Source organism: Lathyrus oleraceus, chromosome 4 (assembly GCF_024323335.1).
Source record: "Lathyrus oleraceus cultivar Zhongwan6 chromosome 4, CAAS_Psat_ZW6_1.0, whole genome shotgun sequence".
NCBI classification, from domain to species: Eukaryota; Viridiplantae; Streptophyta; class Magnoliopsida; order Fabales; family Fabaceae; genus Lathyrus; species Lathyrus oleraceus.
In genome coordinates, this window is record NC_066582.1 from 186,808,252 (window position 1) to 186,829,465 (window position 21,214).

The following is a 21,214-nucleotide window of genomic DNA, read 5'->3' on the forward strand; positions in this document are numbered from 1 at the left end:
TGGTTCTTCCAATTTGGGTTATAGGTATTCGAATAGGGGCTTCCTTGAGCATAGTTTACTTGCTCTGCTTGGATTCCAGTCAAGAGTTGACATTCCGCAGGAGTGTGGCCTTGGATTCCACAGACCTCGCAATTCTGAGTTATAGCAACCACGGCGGCTGGAGGTGATACGTTTAAACTTTCAATTTTCTGGACCAAAGCATCCACTTTTGCATTGACGTGATCAAGGTTACTTATCTCGTACATGCCAGTTTTCGGTTGAGGTTTTTCCACCGTTGTTCGTTCGGTTCCCCACTGATAGTGGTTTTGGGCCATGCTCTCGATAAGCTGGTAAGCATCAGCATAAGGTTTGTTCATTAGTGCACCACCTGCAGCGACGTCTATTGTTAACCTTGTGTTGTATAAGAGACCATTATAAAATGTGTGAATTACTAACCAGTCTTCCAAACCATGGTGTGGGCAAAGTCTCATCATGTCTTTGTATCTTTCCCATGCTTCGAAAAGAGACTCGTTGTCTTTCTGTTTAAATCCGTTTATCTGGGCTCTTAACATAGCTGTTTTGCTTGGCGGAAAATATCGGGCAAGAAAAACTTTCTTCAACTCGTTCCAGGTGGTGATTGAGTTGGAAGGAAGAGATTGAAGCCATCTTCTAGCGCTATCTCTTAAGGAGAAAGGAAAAAGACGAAGTCGAATTGCCTCTGAAGTGACACCATTAGCTTTAACAGTATCAGCGTATTGAACAAATACGGATAAATGAAGGTTTGGATCTTCGGTAAGATTTCCAGAGAATTGGTTCTGTTGCACAGCCTGCAACAGCGAAGGTTTAAGTTCGAAGTTGTTTGCTTCGATTGCGGGCGGAGCAATACTTGAATGTGGTTCATCTTGCGATGGAGCGGCGTAATCTCTAAGAGCACGAGCTGGTTCTGCCATCTCGGGTATCGAAGGAAAAAGGTTTTTGATATCAGGAAGTTCGATAGGAGGGAGATTGTTTTCAGCACGATATTCCCGAATTCGTCGTAAGACTCGGAGATATAGTTCGATATCGTTGATTCGTAGATAGAGCGGTTCGCCTTGTGAGCGAGTGCGTGGCATACAAATCAACGAAAGAAAGAATAGAAGAAAAAGGAACCTTAGTCTCTACAGCGTAACGGAAGAGTTACGATATCGATTAAATAAAAGTCCCCGGCAACGGCGCCAAAAACTTGATCGCTCGACTGCGTGAGTCGAGAATGGGATACAAACTGCAAGTGCACAGTTCTATCGCGTAGTTTTAAAAGATATCGATCCCACAGGGACTTATGAATCGATATACCGTTATCTAAGGTTACTACGTAAATCTAAGGTGAAAAATGTTTGATTGTTTGGGGAAAAACTAAAGGCTAAACTAAGATCTAGATTAAATATTAATAAAACGAATATCGGTATGTAGTTCGTCAAAACTAGGGAATCAAGTCTTTGTCGGTTTCTTGGTTTTAAAGTAAATCGTTTCAGTTAACTTTATTGGTTAAAGGTTTTATCTCAAACTCTCGCTCTGTTGAATAAACCATGATTTTATATTAATGTAGCTGTCACTTATAATTAAGTCAAAAACCATATTTTGAAAGCAATAAAGTTGCAGAAACTCTTTTTAAGAAAACACTGACCGTTTTAAACACCCTTATCTCAAACTCTCGCTCTGTTGACTTAGGTTATACAATTAAATCCAAATGCTTAACTCTTGTCCTCACATTCAATCTTTAAAAATACTTTTTGGAAAAGGTCAGAATTTAATTAACTCTAAAACTTGCTCTCGCCCTGATCTAGAATTAATGCCTAACTTACACTGTCCAGTTAAAACCTCAAACTCTCGCTCTATTGATTTTAACTTCTTTATGTCCTTTACTTTTTGTAAAAAATCTTGTTATTAAACCTGTAAGTTGAGACCGTAAAAAGATTGATTTTAATTTTAAGTTTAAATAGACCGACTCAGTCTTGATCCCTTATTCTGCTTACTTTACATACCGATACCTAGGCGAATTAGCCAGACATGCTAAATAAACAAGCATACATATCATGCATAAACAGACTCATTCCAGGCAGATAATATAGATAAATAATAAAACAAAATATTAAATAATGATTAAAGAACCTGAATGCGTAATACAATAGTCTTGAACACTCCACCACAAGCCGGTAGGATTTGTTCTTCGATTCTTCAATTAAACAATAAATTAAACCAAGGAAATAAAACTAGAATCTAACGTAAGGTTAGATCCGATAAAAAGTTGCACAATAGTTTCCGGTGTAGAAACTATTATGCGAAAAATATCTAAATGCTAAAAGGGGAAAGGTAAATTGCAAGGGAAAAAGAATGTAGAACTTGCAAAAGAAATAAATAAAATAAACGATGTTAAGTTGCTGGAAAAGAAAAAATAAGCAAAAGCGTGAAAAGAAAATTGGCAAAGCTTCGGCAATATGAGCGTGGAAAAACCGAGGAACCCTTTTAGGTTTTAGAGATAGCTATTTATATTGGTGCTGGTAACTGCTTTCCGTTTCTCAAGTTCTTCAACGTGGCTAAATGCACGGCGTGGATATAGGACACAAACTCCTCAACGTCTCTTCTTCAAGTCTTCTGAGGGCGTTACTTACGCCAAAAAAATAGTGGAACGGTGTGACGCTCGTCACACCATGTGTGACGTCCGTCACAAGGCTGCTTTGCGTGACGCTCGTCACGCACCCTGTGACGTCCGTCACAGGCACAGCATTGGTGACTTGTGCGCTTTGGGCTGGGCTTTGGCGTTTGGTTCCTTTTCTCTCCTTTTTGCACCTCCTTTTCTTCCATTTTCACTTGTTCTTCAAAATAGACTACCTGAGACAAATAGGAAGAAAATACCACGTAATATCTCATAAAATGCAGTAAACCGAAATAAATAGTCATAGAATTTAATGGAATTAAGTCCTAAAATATGATATAATTTCGTGTTATCAAACGTGGAATACAAAGGTGGCGCTCGCCACCCCTTCATGGCGCCCGCCATGTGTGGAAATGGGTAAGATCATGAGAACGTGGCGGTTACCTCCTGGTTGAGGGATGATGAGTCATGGCTGGCTCCTATGGCGGCCACCATGTGCAACGCCATATGTACAATATTCACCGAAAAACCCTAATTTTAGGTCTTTTTGCTTCGTTTCTTCCAAAAGAGTCCGAAAGAGCTAAATATCTGAAAACAACATAAAAGAGAGCATAATACAAACAAAATGATAATAAAGTCCTAATAAACATGTGAAATTCGAGTCAAAAACATGGTGTGATTCAGTGTGATCAATGGTTCAGTTGGTAAGAAAGTAGAAGTGCCTGCAGTAGATCAAGTTAGTGCTCCAAAGCGTTCGTCTGGTGAATCCAGCAATTTGAAGACTAACGATGATGATGAGGTACTTCGGTTGATAAAGAAGAGTGAGTTCAATATGGTGGAACAACTGCTCTAAACCCCCTCAAAAATTTCAGTATTGTCTCTGCTTATGAATTCAGAAGCGCACAGAGAAGCACTGCAAAGAGTTCTTGAGCAAGCTTTCATGGAACATGATGTTACGGTGCATCAATTTGATCATATTGTAGCTAACATCACGTCCTGCAATAATCTCAACTTTTGTGATGAGGAACTCCCTGAGGAGGGTAGGAATCATAACTTGGCTTTGCACATCTCCATGAACTGCAAAGATGACACTTTATCCAATGTACTTGTTGACATCAGATCCTCGTTGAATGTGTTGCCTAAGTCAATATTGTCAAAATTGTCATAAGAAGGAGAGCCTATGAGATATAATGGTGTAATCGTCAAAGCTTTTGACGGTTCACGCAAGACGGTGATTGGTGAAGTGGACCTTCCAGTGAAGATAGGTCCGAGTGACTTCTAGATTACCTTTCAAGTAATGGATATCCATCCGGCCTACAGTTGTCTGTTGGGAAGGCCATGGATCCACGAGGCGGGAGTTGTTACCTCCATGTTGCATCAGAAGCTCAAATTTGTCAAGAATGGGAAGTTAGTCATCGTTTGCGGGGAGAAGGCGTTGTTGGTTAGCCACCTACCATCTCTCTCTTATGTTGAAGCTGAGGATGAGGTTAGAACTTCGTTTCAAGCCTTATCTATTGTTGTTGAAAAGATAGTTGGGGCACCTATGTCCTCATTAAAAGATGCAAGGAAGATTGTCGAAGAAGGAATTATTGATCAGTGGAGATGAGTGGTAGAGGTCTCCGATAACAAGAAAAGAACCGATATGGGTTTTCAGCATGGTTCATCAGCTGTTAGATCAGAGGATATGCAACTCAGCTTCCGTAGCGGAGGGTTCATTCATGGCGATGAACAATGTAACACCCCGATAAAAATAAGATAATTATTTAATTTAAGTTAATATTATATTTATTAATTTAATTAAATAATTGGAATTATTGGATTAATATTATTGGATTATTATTATTATTGGAATAATAATTATTGGAAAGTATATAAGTGGGAAATAAGAAAAGAGTTTCATTTTTGGTAAAGAGGGTTTTTACGTGAAAGCAGAGAAGCGGCTGAAAAGAGGAAAAGGGCAAAGAGACAGAGCAAGAGGAAGAAGATTGGAGCTTAAGGATTGCCGGATTAACTCAGGTAAGGGGGGTTTATCGTCGTTTAATGGGTATTATGGGTTAACATGTAAAGGGTAGTGATGAACCGTTGATTTGACCCTAATTGGGATGTTGAATGCTGAAAAATTGTGTTGGATAAGTTGTGTTAAAACTGAAATCGAATCTGTAATTGGATGGGTAGTGATTTTCCGAAAACGTAGCTTTTTACGGAATTGGAATCGGAGGTCCGGAAGTCCTCCAACGGCGGAAAATGCGGAGAATTCTGCAGTTTGCTTCGTGTTAGCGCAGGAACAGCTTTCTGTCTTGCGTTAACCGGTTAACCCAGGGTGTTAACCGGTTAACACTGTTAGGAATTGTGAAGTATTGCTGTTTTGCTTGCGTTAACCGGTTAACCCAGGGCGTTAACCGGTTAACCCTGTTGTGATTTGTGAAAATTGCTGTTCTGTCTGCGTTAACCGGTTAACCCAGGGCATTAACCGGTTAACACTGTTGAGTTTTGCCAGAAAGCGTGTTCTGTGTTGCGTTAATCGGTTAACCCAGGGCGTTAACCGGTTAACACTGTTGAAAAGTGGAAAAATTGGTATTTAAATGTTGTGTACTTATTTGATGGTCGGCCTATATTGGCGTATGGGGTAATAGGGATCATGTCCCGTTGTTTTGAGCAGTATAGGTATTAGTAGAGTGTGCTAATACTGTGATTAATTATTTGACATGATATGATGTTTTGATACATGTGTTGATGATGTATGATGGTATGCATAATGCTGTGAATGTATATGTTATGTATGCTATTGTGAATGGACTGTTTATGGCTTAGAGTGTGAGCATATGTCCATTGTGGATTATTGTTGATGATTTTGCATTGCTAGGTGAATTAGCATGCATATTGTGGCCTTTATGGTGGTAGCTAATTCCCATGGTGAGGAATTAGTGAGTTAGTCATTATGGACTATTGTTGATGTTTGCATGCTAGGTGAATTAGCGTGCATAGCATGGCCCTTGGGGTGGTAGCTAATTCCCATGGTGAGGAATTAGTGAGTGAGTCACTAGGTCTCAAATGAGTGGGACTAGTGGGCTTGGTAGCCGTATCTGGATTTGATCGGTGAGGTTGAACTATATGTTCACGAATAGTCGGTACCGCATGCATGGAGTCTCATTGCATAATGTATGTATGGCGTATGATATGAATGGATGTGTTCCAGTATTATACGTGTGATGTGTGTTGTGTGTTGTGTTGATGTTGAGTATAATTGAGTTGATGTTGCCGTTGCTGAATGTGTAATCTGATTAGGGTGATGAAATGTGTTAAATTACTTAACATTGCATGATATTTTATAATGCTTATTATATCGATTGAGGAACTCACCCTTACAACTATTTTTCAGGTAACGAGCAGTGATTGAGTAGGAGCTAGTGCTTGGAGTCTAGTGTAGTTCCTTAGTGGGTCGTGCTATGATAGATGTAACATCGGGATGGGATGTTTTAAATGTTTTATTGTTGGTTGTGAACCATTTTACATGTAATGTGTTATATGTTTTGCATGATCGATTTGATCTCTATCCGCTGCGTATTATGCAAATGTTTTATTTGATAAATAAATGAGCATGACAAGCTACTTTGATGAATACTGTGGAGTTGTTTGTGTGACACCCTTAACTGCATAATTAATTTGATTGATATATTGTTACTTTAATTAAATATTTGGGGTATTTTAGAAGGGTGTTACATTAGTGGTATCAGAGCATAGTCGGTCGAGTCGAGTCGTAATTATTCTGTTTCCCCTGTACGGGATAGGTGTTGTGTAACCCTATCGGTACTTATTGTTTTAGCTTGTTGGGTTTTCAGAATAGAATGGCTGGAAGAGGTAGAGATGATGCTGCGATTGCTGAGGCTCTGGGTATGCTAGCTGGAGTACTTGGAGGAAATCCGAATGTTGTTGGAATGGGAGCTTCTCGTCAACTGAGTGAGTTCCAGAAGAACAATCCTCCAATGTTTAAGGGAGCATACGATCCAGATGGTGCTCAGAAGTGGTTGAAGGAGATCGAGAGGATCTTCCGAGTGACTGAGTGTGCCGATAACCAGAAGGTCAGGTTCGGTACGCATATGCTGTCAGAGGAAGCAGATGATTGGTGGGTTGCTACCCGCACTGAGTTGGAAGCTGCTGGAGATGCTGAGATCACTTGGGCGGTGTTCAAAGAGAGATTCCTGAGGAAGTACTTTCCAGAGGATGTCAGAGGAAAGAAAGAGATAGAGTTCTTAGAATTGAAACAGGGCAACCGGTCTGTTACTGAGTATGCTGCTAAGTTCACAGAGCTGTCGAAGTATTACACTCCCTATGATGAGGCTACTGGGGAATTTTCTAAATGTGTGAAGTTTGAGAACGAGTTACGTCCCGAGATCAAGCAGGCTATTGGGTATCAGCGGATCAGAGTGTTTTCTGATTTGGTTGACTGTTGCAGGATTTTTGAACAGGATACCAAGGCCAGAGCGGAGAGCTATTAGCAGAGGGTTGATAGGAAAGGCAAGAATCAGAATGATCGTGGGAAACCGTACGCAGCTGGCAAAGGTTTCCAGAGACAGAGTGGGATGAAGAGGCCTAGTGGGGGAGACTCTAGTGCCCCTGCTAAGTGTTACAGATGTGGTCAGGCTGGACATCGTATCCATGAGTGTACCAGTAATGAGAAGAAGTGTTTCAAGTGTGGAAAAGGTGGTCACTTGGCTGCAGAGTGCTGGTTGAAGACTGTGACTTGTTTCAACTGTGGAGAGGTGGGTCATATCAGTCCACAGTGTCCTAAGCCGAAGAAAAAGAACCAGTCGGGAGGCAAGGTCTTTGCTTTATCGGGTTCTGAGACTTCTGCAGATGATCGTTTGATCCGAGGTACGCGTTATATTAATGGCTTTCCTCATGTAGCTATTATTGACACAGGTGCGACTCATTCCTTTATATCTTTGGATTGTGCTGTGAAACTTAAGTTAGAGATATCTGAGATGCATGGAAGTATGGTGATTGATACTCCTGCGAAGGGTTCAGTAACTACTACTTCAGTTTGTTTAAATTGTCCTTTGAGTATTTTTGGTAGAGACTTTGGGATGGACCTAGTGTGTCTTCCACTAGTACAGATTGATGTTATTCTGGGTATGAACTGGTTGGTGTGTAACCGAATTTATATCAACTGCTTTGATAAGACTGTGATCTTTCCTGAGATTGAGGAAGGAAAGAGTTTGTTTCTATCAGCAAGGCAGGTGAATGAGGCCGTAGCAGATGGGGCAGAGTTGTTTATGCTGTTAGCGACTTTGGAAGCTAAAGATAAACTGGTGATTTGCGATCTAGCTGTGGTGTGTGATTTTCCTGATGTGTTTCCGGAAGAGGTGAATGAATTACCGCCAGAGCGTGAAGTTGAGTTCTCGATTGATTTGGTACCTGGTACTAGACCGATATCGATGGCTCCGTACCGTATGTCTGCTGTTGAGTTAGCTGAATTGAAGAGTCAGCTGGAAGATCTGTTGGATAAGAAATTTATTCGTCCGAGTGTGTCACCGTGGGGCGCACCAGTGTTATTGGTTAAGAAGAAAGAAGGTACTATGAGGTTGTGTGTGGACTACAGGCAACTGAATAAAGTGACGATCAAGAATCGGTATCCTTTGCCAAGGATTGATGATTTGATGGATCAGTTGGTTGGTGCGAGGGTGTTCAGCAAAATAGATTTGAGATCAGGGTATCATCAGATACGTGTGAAAACTGAGGATATTTAGAAGACTGCTTTCAGAACAAGGTATGGACATTATGAGTATTCTGTAATGCCTTTTGGTGTGACTAATGCGCCTGGGGTATTTATGGAGTATATGAATAGGATTTTCCATCCGTACCTAGACAAGTTTGTTGTGGTGTTTATTGACGATATTTTGGTGTATTCGAAATCTGAAGAAGAGCATGCTGAACATTTGAGAGTGGTTTTAGGAGTTCTACGAGAAAAGAAGTTATTTGCTAAACTGTCCAAGTGTGAATTTTGGTTAGAAGAGGTTAGTTTTCTTGGTCATGTGGTTTCAAGAGGCGGTGTTGCTGTTGATCCTTCTAAGATAGAAGCGGTATCTAAGTGGGAAGCTCCGAAGTCAGTTTCTGAGATAAGGAGTTTTCTTGGACTTGCAGGTTATTATAGGAAATTCATTGAGGGATTCTCTAAGTTGGCGTTACCGTTGACGATGTTGACTAGGAAGGGGCAAGCGTTTGTTTGGGACTCAAAATGTGAAGAAGGTTTCCAAGAGTTAAAGAGAAGGTTAACTATTGCTCCTATTCTGATATTACCGAGTCCATCGGAACCATTTGAGGTTTACTGTGATGCTTCATTGTTGGGTTTGGGTGGTGTGTTGATGCAGAATAAACAGGTTATAGCTTATGCTTCGAGACAGCTGAGGGTTCATGAGAGGAACTATCCGACACACGATTTAGAATTGGCAGCTGTGGTTTTTATTCTGAAGTTGTGGAGGCATTACTTGTACGGGTCAAGATTTGAGGTTTTCAGTGACCATAAAAGTTTAAAGTATTTGTTTGATCAGAAAGAGCTGAATATGAGACAGAGGAGATGGTTAGAGTTTCTGAAGGATTATGACTTTGGTTTGAATTACCATCCGGGTAAAGCAAACGTAGTGGCTGATGCATTGAGTCGCAAATCATTGCATATGTCTATGTTAATGGTTAAGGAATTGGATTTGATTGAGCAGTTTAGAGACTTGAGTTTGGTGTGTGAGAGTACTCACAATAGTGTTAAATTGGGAATGTTGAAGTTAACGAGTAGTATTCTGGATGAGATTAGAGAGGGTCAGAAATCCGATGTGCTTTTGGTTGATAAGTTGACTTTAGCGAATCAAGGTCAAGGTGGTGAATTCAGAGTTGATGAGAATGGTGTTTTGAAATTTGGTAATCGGGTGTGTATTCCGGATGTTACCGAACTTAAGAAGAGTATTCTTGAGGAAGGACATCGTAGCGGCCTGAGTATTCATCCTGGAGCTACGAAGATGTATCATGATTTGAAGAAGTTATTTTGGTGGCCGGGAATGAAAAGAGAAATTGCGAGTTTTGTTTATTCTTGTTTGACTTGTCAGAAGTCAAAGATTGAGCATCAGAAGCCGTCTGGGCTAATGCAACCGTTGGCTATTCCAGAGTGGAAGTGGGACAGTATCAGTATGGATTTTGTTTCTGGTTTACCGAGGACAAGTAAGAATTTTGAAGCCATTTGGGTGATCGTTGACAGATTGACGAAATCGGCTCATTTCATTCCGATCAGAATGGATTATCCGTTAGAGAGATTAGCTGAGTTGTATATTGAGAAAATTGTAAGTTTGCATGGTATTCCGTCGAGTATTGTTTCGGACAGAGATCCTAGATTTACATCGAAGTTCTGGGAAGGTTTGCAGAGGGCTTTGGGAACTAAGCTGAGATTGAGTTCTGCATATCATCCGCAGACTGATGGTCAGACTGAGAGGACGATTTAGTCACTGGAGGATCTTTTGAGGGCTTGTGTTTTGGAAAAGGGAGGTGCTTGGGATTGTTATTTACCTTTGATTGAGTTTACCTACAACAATAGTTTTCATTCGAGCATTGGTATGGCACCGTTTGAAGCTTTGTATGGTAGGAGATGTCGGACACCTTTATGTTGGTATGAGTCCGGTGAGAGTGCTGTGGTTGGACCAGAGATTGTTCAACAAACTACGGAAAAGATTAAGATGATTCAGGAGAAGATGAGAATTGCTCAGAGTCGTCAGAAGAGTTATCACGACAAAAGGAGGAAGTCACTTGAGTTCCAAGAGGGAGATCATGTGTTTCTCCGATAACTGGGGTTGGTCGAGCTTTGAAGTCGAAGAAGTTGACACCTCGATTTATTGGTCCTTATCAGATTTTGGAGAGGATAGGGGAGGTGGCCTATCGTATCGCTTTACCGCCGTCACTTGCGAATTTGCATGAGGTTTTTCATGTTTCTCAGTTGAGGAGGTACATTCCTGATCCGTCGCATGTTGTCCAAATGGATGATGTACAGGTGAGAGATAACCTGACTGTTGAAACATCACCTATGAGGATCGAGGATAGAGAGTTGAAGCAGTTGCGGGGTAAAGAGATTGCTTTGGTAAAGGTAGCTTGGGGAGGACCAGCAGGTGGAAATGTGACTTGGGAACTTGAGAGTCAGATGAAGGAGTCTTATCCGGAGTTATTCGCTTGAGGTATGTTTTCGAGGACGAAAACTCTTTTAGTGGGGGAGAGTTGTAACACCCCGATAAAAATAAGATAATTATTTAATTTAAGTTAATATTATATTTATTAATTTAATTAAATAATTGGAATTATTGGATTAATATTATTGGATTATTATTATTATTGGAATAATAATTATTGGAAAGTATATAAGTGGGAAATAAGAAAAGAGTTTCATTTTTGGTAAAGAGGGTTTTTACGTGAAAGCAGAGAAGCGGCTGAAAAGAGGATAAGGGCAAAGAGACAGAGCAAGAGGAAGAAGATTGGAGCTTAAGGATTGCCGGATTAACTCAGGTAAGGGGGGTTTATCGTCGTTTAATGGGTATTATGGGTTAACATGTAAAGGGTAGTGATGAACCGTTGATTTGACCCTAATTGGGATGTTGAATGCTGAAAAATTGTGTTGGATAAGTTGTGTTAAAACTGAAATCGAATCTGTAATTGGATGGGTAGTGATTTTCCGAAAACGTAGCTTTTTACGGAATTGGAATCGGAGGTCCGGAAGTCCTCCAACGGCGGAAAATGCGGAGAATTCTGCAGTCTGCTTCGTGTTAGCGCAGGAACAGCTTTCTGTCTTGCGTTAACTGGTTAACCCAGGGTGTTAACCGGTTAACACTGTTAGGAATTGTGAAGTATTGCTGTTTTGCTTGCGTTAACCGGTTAACCCAGGGCGTTAACCGGTTAACCCTGTTGTGATTTGTGAAAATTGTTGTTCTGTCTGCGTTAACCGGTTAACCCAGGGCGTTAACCGGTTAACACTATTGAGTTTTGCCAGAAAGCGTGTTCTGTGTTGCGTTAACCGGTTAACCCAGGGCGTTAACCGGTTAACACTGTTGAAAAGTGGAAAAATTGGTATTTAAATGTTGTGTACTTATTTGATGGTCGGCCTATATTGGCGTATGGGGTAATAGGGATCATGTCCCGTTGTTTTGAGCAGTATAGGTATTAGTAGAGTGTGCTAATACTGTGATTAATTATTTGACATGATATGATGTTTTGATACATGTGTTGATGATGTATGATGGTATGCATAATGCTGTGAATGTATATGTTATGTATGCTATTGTGAATGGACTGTTTATGGCTTAGAGTGTGAGCATATGTCCATTGTGGATTATTGTTGATGATTTTGCATTGCTAGGTGAATTAGCATGCATATTGTGGCCTTTATGGTGGTAGCTAATTCCCATGGTGAGGAATTAGTGAGTTAGTCATTATGGACTGTTGTTGATGTTTGCATGCTAGGTGAATTAGCGTGCATAGCATGGCCCTTGGGGTGGTAGCTAATTCCCATGGTGAGGAATTAGTGAGTGAGTCACTAGTGGGCTTGGTAGCCGTATCTGGATTTGATCGGTGAGGTTGAACTATATGTTCACGAATAGTCGGTACCGCATGCATGGAGTCTCATTGCATAATGTATGTATGGCGTATGATATGAATGGATGTGTTCCAGTATTATACGTGTGATGTGTGTTGTGTGTTGTGTTGATGTTGAGTATAATTGAGTTGATGTTGCCGTTGCTGAATGTGTAATCTGATTAGGGTGATGAAATGTGTTAAATTACTTAACATTGCATGATATTTTATAATGCTTATTATATCGATTGAGGAACTCACCCTTACAACTATTTTTCAGGTAACGAGCAGTGATTGAGTAGGAGCTAGTGCTTGGAGTCTAGTGTAGTTCCTTAGTGGGTCATGCTCTGGTAGATGTAACATCGGGATGGGATGTTTTAAATGTTTTATTGTTGGTTGTGAACCATTTTACATGTAATGTGTTACATGTTTTGCATGATCGATTTGAGCTCTATCCGCTGCGTATTATGCAAATGTTTTATTTGATAAATAAATGAGCATGACAAGCTACTTTGATGAATACTGTGGAGTTGTTTGTGTGACACCCTTAACTGCATAATTACTCTGATTGATATATTGTTACTTTAATTAAATATTTGGGGTATTTTAGAAGGGTGTTACAAACAACACTTAGCTGCTGTGCTAGAGGACAACAAAGAGGAAGACTGCACCAATTTTGTGACGCATGGAAAGGCTTGCAACAATTGGACGGTCATTGATATTCCTGTTATTATGCATCAATCTAAGTAATTGCTTTTATTTGTTTTCAAAAATCCTTATCCTATGCCTAAGGGACAAGTGAACATTGTTTGGGCATTACAAATTGATCATTAATAAAGTATAATTCTATTCATCCACATCTATGATATTTTATTTTACTTTTTGCTTCATTCTGAAAATGGTAATCACAAAAAAACATAAATAAATAATATAATTACTCATCTTCATAATATTTGATCACAAATTCACTTCTCTAAAATCAAAATATCAAATCATTATGCAGGTTGGTTTCTAACCCCATTGAATACAATGATCCTTCTCCTTCTCCAAATTTTGAATTCCCTGTGTTTGAGGCTGAGGAGAAAGTGACGAAGAAGTGAGTGATGAGTTTTCTTATCTTCTTGAGCGTGAAGGAAAAGCCATTCAACCATTTGAAGAGCAGATTGAGCTAGTCAACTTGGGTTCCAAGGATGATGTGAAGGAAGTCAAGATTGGGTCTCAACTGTGTCCAGATGTTAAGAAGGGGTTGATTGATCTTCTTCGAGAGTATTCAAATGTGTTTGCTTGGTCCTATCAAGACATGCCTGGTTTAGATTCTGAGATTGTGGAGCATAGGTTGCCGTTGAAGCCAAAATGCCCGCCAGTCAAGCAGAAGTTGAGAAGAACGCATCCTGATATGGCAGTAAATATCAAAGAAGAAGTGCAGAAGCAGATTGATGTCGGTTTCCTTGTGACCGCTGAATATCCGTAATGGGTGGCCAATATTGTGCATGTGTCAAAGAAAGATGGAAAGGTCTGCATGTGTGTTGATTATAGAGATTTGAATAAAGCTAGTCCGAAGGATGATTTTCCTCTACCACCCTGTCGCATTACGCGAAAAACCGGCGGGAAACGAAAACAACAGAGCCGCCACCGTGCGTTATTTATCCCAAAAGAGGGAAAGGAAACGCTCGAAGTAAACCTGGAAAAGACATGGTCTCGCGACCAGAGAGAGATGGGATCGGGAGTCGGTTATGCGAAGGGAAGGTATTAGCACCCCTACGCATCCGTCGTACTCGACGGGATCCACGCACAAAAGGAAGGATAAAGGTTGCTAAACACTGCTCACAAACACCCAAACACTGGCTGAAAGAGACACAGAAAACAAAAGAAACTGACTCGGCAGGATATCGCATCCTGGGCCTACGTAGTCTGTCAGGCACAGACATCAGAGTCGACGTAGTTCGGACATGGGGGAAACGTGCTCTCTAGGATGTCGCATCCTATGCATACGTATCTTCTTGGACTAAGAAGAATCAGAGCACTCGTAGCTCGGCTAACGCACGCCAAAAAAAACTACACAGGAAATCGACTGCCAATCGCTGGACTTACGTCAAACTCCACACAAACAGGCAAACATGGAAACCGAATGCCAATCGCTGGACTTACATCAGACTCCGAACCAAACACACACACACACACTAGAAACCGACTGCCAATCGCTGGACTTACGTCAGACTCCAACAAGCAAACACAAACTGGAAACCGAATGCCAATCGCTGGACTTACATCGGACTCCAACCAGAAAAGGAGAAACAACTCACACAAACAAAACAAAAGGGCGCCCGGAGAGATCAGCTCATCTCCTGCCTTCGTACCTCATCTGGTATGAGGATCAGGGCGACGTAGTTCCCCTACGCAGGGAAAGAACTTCTAACCTAACCAGAGACTGGGAAATGACAAACTAGAAGGGAGACTAACTCGAGCCTAATAGTTATCATGTAAATTCACCATGGTCCTAGGTTGAAGTTTCTATCTAACTTGCACAGGGAACAAGCTATCTTAAACAGCACAGGCTCAACTCTTCCCATATCACTATCATCTTCACTCAGCAGTGTGAACATGTCCTCTTGTCTATCAACAATCGGAGCAGGATGACGGACAGGAGCCCGGGTAGCTCTGGCATTGACAGTCTCTGCAGCAAGAGGCTGTCCGTTGATTCTAATCCCCCTTAACTCTTCACCCACAGCATAGTCGTTGGCGGGAGCAGCAACATTAACATTCTCATGAACAGGCACGCCCACCGGCGACGCTCGGTTGGACTGCGGGATCACGGTCTCTTGTCTTTGAACCAGGGCTCGAAGTTCTTCCTGACCTTGCGCAACCCCTTGCATCATCGTCATAAACTGGGCCATGTTCGCCCTCATCTCAGCCAACTCCGTCTGAACTTGATCCATACTTCTCTGTTGATTGAGTCTGGTTGAATACCGGTGCGGTCTCTGATCACCTATCCTGCCTGACACAGGAACCAGAGTGAGAAGTCGCGAACGGGAACACCTGTTATGCAAAATGATATGAGTATGATGCTAATGCATATGATGCACATGATATGTTCATTTCTCAGGCATTCAAAGAGCCTGATTCATCTTCGAAAGATGGCAACCTGCAACAAGAACAACACAGAAGTACAGGAACAAACATACACAAGAGCGATGAGCACAGAGTGAAACCAACAACCTCATTTATACATGATCAACATGGATCATACAACAATGATTCAAAGATCCAAAGGATAAGAGTACAACAGTGAATCCCACCCAACAGGCCCGGGGGTGATTCTCAACATAACATCAGGAATACAAGCTAAGACAAATGACTTCCAGGAATGAGCGTCTTCAAGTAGTGACACTGGTCTATCAACAGGTCACACTCTGAACATTCTGGCAAAGGAGTGAGCTTCTCCTTCAACTGTCTTCTAAGCTCTACAACTTCTCCTCCAAGTTTTCTTCAACTGGATATCCTTGTCTCTGAGTTGCTTCTCCAAGTCTCTGATCTTCTTCTGATAATTGGCCTCGGCTCTCTGCAATCTCAAACACTCTCGGTGCTCTGCATTCAGCAAGTTCTCCATCTCTTCATAAGATCTCTTCTTGCTCCTCACTCCACCCATATCTACACTCTGGATGTCTCTGAGTTGATGAGTCAGATTCAACTTATCAACTTTGGCTTTGTACAACTCCATCTGGGCATCTTGCTCTTTCTCCTTCAACTGATGATTCTCCATCAGGGCTTGCTTGTACTGCTCGGCAGGTACACTCTCAGCAAGGATCAAAGGTGGTTGCACTTGCAACGGATTCATCCTATCATAGGGCAACAACAAAGTTTCCACTCTCTTCTTGACCCACTCAGTGTAGTCAGGCATAGCAATGGCAAACTTCTTCCCTAAGACGGCTCCATCCTGGACACCAATAGACTTCCAAGCTCTTCCAATCTGTTCCAATCTAACAGGGTCACTTCGCTTCTCAAAATATACACTCTCAGCTATCTCAGCATCAAGTGGTCTTCCATTCATCACGAACCCCAACTGGTGAAGAGAAAGAACCGGGTTGTAACTGATGCAACCCTTAGTCCCTACAAGTGGCACATTCCGAAACGCTCCACAACTCATAATAACATCCCGCACATCCATCCGGTATGACTGCCATCTGATATCATATGAGGTAAGAGACATAACCCTCTGAGTCCACTTATGAGTGCTCTGAGCATCCATAAAAGGTCCACTGACTGGCAGGAGAGACAAGAACCATCTGAGCAAAAGTGGAAGGCAACATCTGATAGCTCCACCCTTACCATGCCTACTGTGGATAGCATAATAAGTGTCAGCTAATAGAGTAGGAACTGGGTTTCCTCCAAGGAAGATAGTGACTGCAGCATAGTCCACAAAGTTGGGCATACTCGGGAACAAGACAATCCCATAAAGCATGATGGCCAACTGAGCATGAAAAGCTTCCCAATTCCCCTTCTCTGCTTCTTCTCTAGCAATCCTCAACAGAAACTTCAAAGGCAAACCTACAACATCCCCACTGGACTTCCAGTTATCACCGACTTCCTTGATACCCAAATGGAGAGCTCTGGCAACAACTCTGAAATCCACCTCCTTAGGCACATCCAAGAAAGGAACCTGATGCTGGATAGGAACATTCAGCAGAATGGAGTACTCCTCAAGAGTAGGCGCCAACTGATAATCCTGAAAGGTGAAACAACGAAGCTCTGGGTCGTAAAACTGAAGAAGAGTCTGCAAAGGCACTGGATCGACTACCATCTTCAACAGTGTCAGAATATCCCCATACTGGTCAACAAACCCCTTCTGATTACCACTGGTCACAAGGTTGCTCAACTCTATCAGCGATGTCAAAGGCTGACGGTGAAAGCTGTAGGAACAAGTCTTCCGCTTCGGCTCTGGGACTGTTGCCATCTCTATCAGTGAACAAGCTCTGGAATGTACCTGAGAAATGATATGCATGCAGAGATTAGCTTTTTTCTTTTTCTTTTTTTTTTCTTTTTTTCAATTCTTTTTTATTGCGTATCTTTTGCGTATCTTTTGAAAATAAACATGCTATGATGCAAATGATGCAGACAAGACTGGCAGGCTGTGCATCTCGGAACACAGGATCGAAGCTTCGGCTTGAACTCGGAACCACAATTCATCTGAAACCCAAAGTCATCTGATAAACTGTCATCTGAACCCAATCTGAGGAACCAAGTCACCAACAGGATCACAAGTCACCAACAAGTCACCAACTGTACCTGTAATAATGATCATTCCCTCCCCACTCACGGGTGTATTCTAGGCCAGGGTAAGGTCGAGAGAAACGCAACATAAATAACCTTTCACAGAATATCATCATATACACACCCGAAGTATGTAACGATAATATCCCATCAGGGTCTGAACTGCTCGTGATATCAATGTTCCGCTAAGTGGCGCATACCACCCGATTCCCATGAATCACTCTATTCCTAGGTTTCCTAGATTTCACTCATAGCCTGGGTATTGGGCCTTTTACCTCATGTAACTCCCACCCCAACAGAGAGACAAACACAGCACAACCAACACAGATGAATAGATGATGAATGCAAACATAAATGCAAACAATAAATGCAAACAATAAATGCAAACAATAAATAAATGCATGCAATAAATGAAACAGCAAAAGCAACTAAAACCCTAACCTAGAGAGCGCTAGGAGAGACTCGTTCAGGGAAGATGGACCAGCAAGAGGTCAACTTCTTTTGTATCCCCAGCAGAGTCGCCACCTGTCGCATTACGCGAAAAACCGGCGGGAAACGAAAACAACAGAGCCGCCACCGTGCGTTATTTATCCCAAAAGAGGGAAAGGAAACGCTCGAAGTAAACCTGGAAAAGACATGGTCTCGCGACCAGAGAGAGATGGGATCGGGAGTCGGTTATGCGAAGGGAAGGTATTAGCACCCCTACGCATCCGTCATACTCGACGGGATCCACGCACAAAAGGAAGGATAAAGGTTGCTAAACACTGCTCACAAACACCCAAACACTGGCTGAAAGAGACACAGAAAACAAAAGAAACTGACTCGGCAAGATATCGCATCCTGGGCCTACGTAGTCTGTCAGGCACAAACATCAGAGTCGACGTAGTTCGGACATGGGGGAAACGTGCTCGCTAGGATGTCGCATCCTATGCATACGTATCTTCTTGGACTAAGAAGAATCAGAGCACTCGTAGCTCGGCTAACGCACGCCAAAAAAAACTACACAGGAAATCGACTGCCAATCGTTGGACTTACGTCAAACTCCACACAAACAGGCAAACATGGAAACCGAATGCCAATCGCTGGACTTACATCAGACTCCGAACCAAACACACACACACTAGAAACCGACTGCCAATCGCTGGTCCTAGGTTGAAGTTTCTATCTAACTTGCACAGGGAGCAAGCTATCTTAAACAGCACAGGCAAAGCAAACATTCACACAAATAGCACACACTATATACAAACAAAGTGGGCTCACACAAGGTTAAGCTTTAGTCAAGGGGTCATGTCAACCTCGACAAACAAGCCACTGTAACAGGGTGATGTTAGCTTTTAACCCTAACATTGAGAGTTAGGGTGAAGCAGATGAAATGGGAAGTGAAGATAAGACTTCACAGCTCTTATCCCTGGCCTGGGAGAGCTTCAAACAAATGAAAGTGTGGGAGTTCAGAAAGTTGGAACTCTTCTCCACATATGACTGACACAACAAAGATCTTGGGCTATTATCCACAATGCATCAACACAAGGTGTGTGAGCAAAGTGGATGACACACTGAGTAGCAGGAGATGGACTACACTGTAGGAGAATTGCGGTCCAAAACGCAACGGAAATAAAATTTTCTCCTTTAGAGATCCTTACGAATGGTCATGATCAGTGATAGAATATTTACCTCTTGTGACGGTTGAAACCTTTGGTGCAGATCTCTTGTGACGATCAAAACCTTTGATGCAAATCCACGAAGCGATCACGAACGTTGAACGATGACAACGTCTCTACTCAGTCCACACGAACGGGTTCCTTCAATCTCAGTGCTAGCTGGTACGAATGAAGGCTTTGAGTGAAAGAGAGAGTGATAGAAAACGAAAATAATGCAACCGCTAATTTTTGCTTCTGCACAAGGGTTCTATTTATAGAACCACTTGTGTGGGCTTCATGCTAAAAGCCCACTTAAGTGTATTTTGGCCCATATCTTATAATATGCCCAAAATCACTTAAGCTCATGGTACCTTACCATATTTCGTATTCTACTTAAGTACATCGTACCTTACGATGCTCTATAACTCACTTAAGGGCACCGTACCTTACGGTATTCCTTAGTTACTCTATCTCTCATCAATCCGTCCTTTGTGTGTGACCCTGTAGGTTTTCGTGACGTTGGTAATTATATTAAATCACGCATTTAACATAATAAACAGTGAGCGGTATCTAGGAACACATCACTACTACCCAAGACACGAAAATGTCAAGTGATCTGACAATTCCTTCTGTGATAATACTTATGTGTATAATTACCCTTTTGCCCTTATGTCTATATTGAACACAAGGCATAGACCGTGTCATCCTTGTCCAGTTCAATATTGGGCCCATAGACATTTATCCTGTTATGCAGGATGGGCAAATTCCATCTAGGTCACTCATGTCCCTCAGCATGCTTTGTGGAGTACCCATCAACTGTCTTTATGGTTATCCAGTTACGGACAACGTTGGATCAGCATTAAAGCACTCGACTCTACATCTAGGATCCATAGTGGTTTCAGGTCGAAGAGTGGAATACACTATTATCACCATGAGAATAACTTATGACACCTTGCATAACTTTCTATATATTATTCTCATAGCGGGTCAATCCGGTATAAATATTACTCCTAATATTCATACCTATGTTTAAGACTTGATAACTCTTTATCCATGATCCATGAGATGTGATCATCAGTCTACAAACATAATAGTCTTAATGCTTCAATGTTATCCCACTTCACACTAAAGCTCGACTACGGATACTTTAGGAATAGTGTCCTTATGTTTAATGTGTTCTCATGATTAAGTCACACTTAATACATTAAACGGACTATCCATTCCAGGGACTTTATTAATCAACCATAATAAAGAGAATGCCTTTTATTATTCGATACAAGTACCAAAATGTATTGGCCTCTAGGGCTTACACCAACAATCTCCCACTAGCACTAGAGCTAATCAAGCATACCCCGTATGCCCATTGATCTAGTATGGCTATCATGCTTCTGCTGCGCAAGAGGCTTTGTCAGTGGGTCAACTATATTGTCAAGTGTAGGTACTTTACATATTTTCACATCCCCTCTATCTATTATCTCTCGAATGAGAAGATAACGCCTAAGTATGTGTTTGGATCGTTGGTGAGATCTAGGCTCCTTGGCTTGTGCGATAGCACCATTGTTATCATAATAGAGACCAATGGGATCCACAATGCTAGGGACTATGCCAAGTTCACTAATGAACTTTTTGATCCAAACAACTCCCTTTTCTGCATTTGAGGCAGCAATATACTCGACCTCGGTTGTAGAATCAGCAACTGTATCTTGCTTTGAACTTTTCAAGCTCACAGCGCCACCATTTCAGCAAAACACATAACCATTGGAATCATTCATATTAAAGCGTCTCAGCACCTTGTCTATGTACTCTGACTTAGGCCAAGCATTTTATGATCTATCTCTATAGATTCTGATTCCTAATATATAGGCTGCTTCACCTAGGTCCTTCATAGATAAGCATTTCCCCACCCAAGACTTTGCTTGTTGTAGGGTAGGGATATCGTTTCCAACTAGTAATATGTCATCTACATATAATACCAGGAATACGATCATGCTCCCACTAACCTTCTTGTAGACACAAGGCTCATCTTCGTTCTTGATGAATCCATACAGTTTTACTGTTTCATCAAGGTGAAGATTCCATGAGTAGGTCACAGGCTCATCTTGAT

General features: G+C 41.6%; 1 pseudogene; it reads left to right on the forward strand.

Annotated features, from left to right (window-relative positions):
* The first annotated feature begins 444 nt into the window (after positions 1–444).
* LOC127077205 (uncharacterized) lies at positions 445–544 on the forward strand (annotated as a pseudogene).
* The last annotated feature ends 20,670 nt before the right edge of the window (positions 545–21,214 follow it).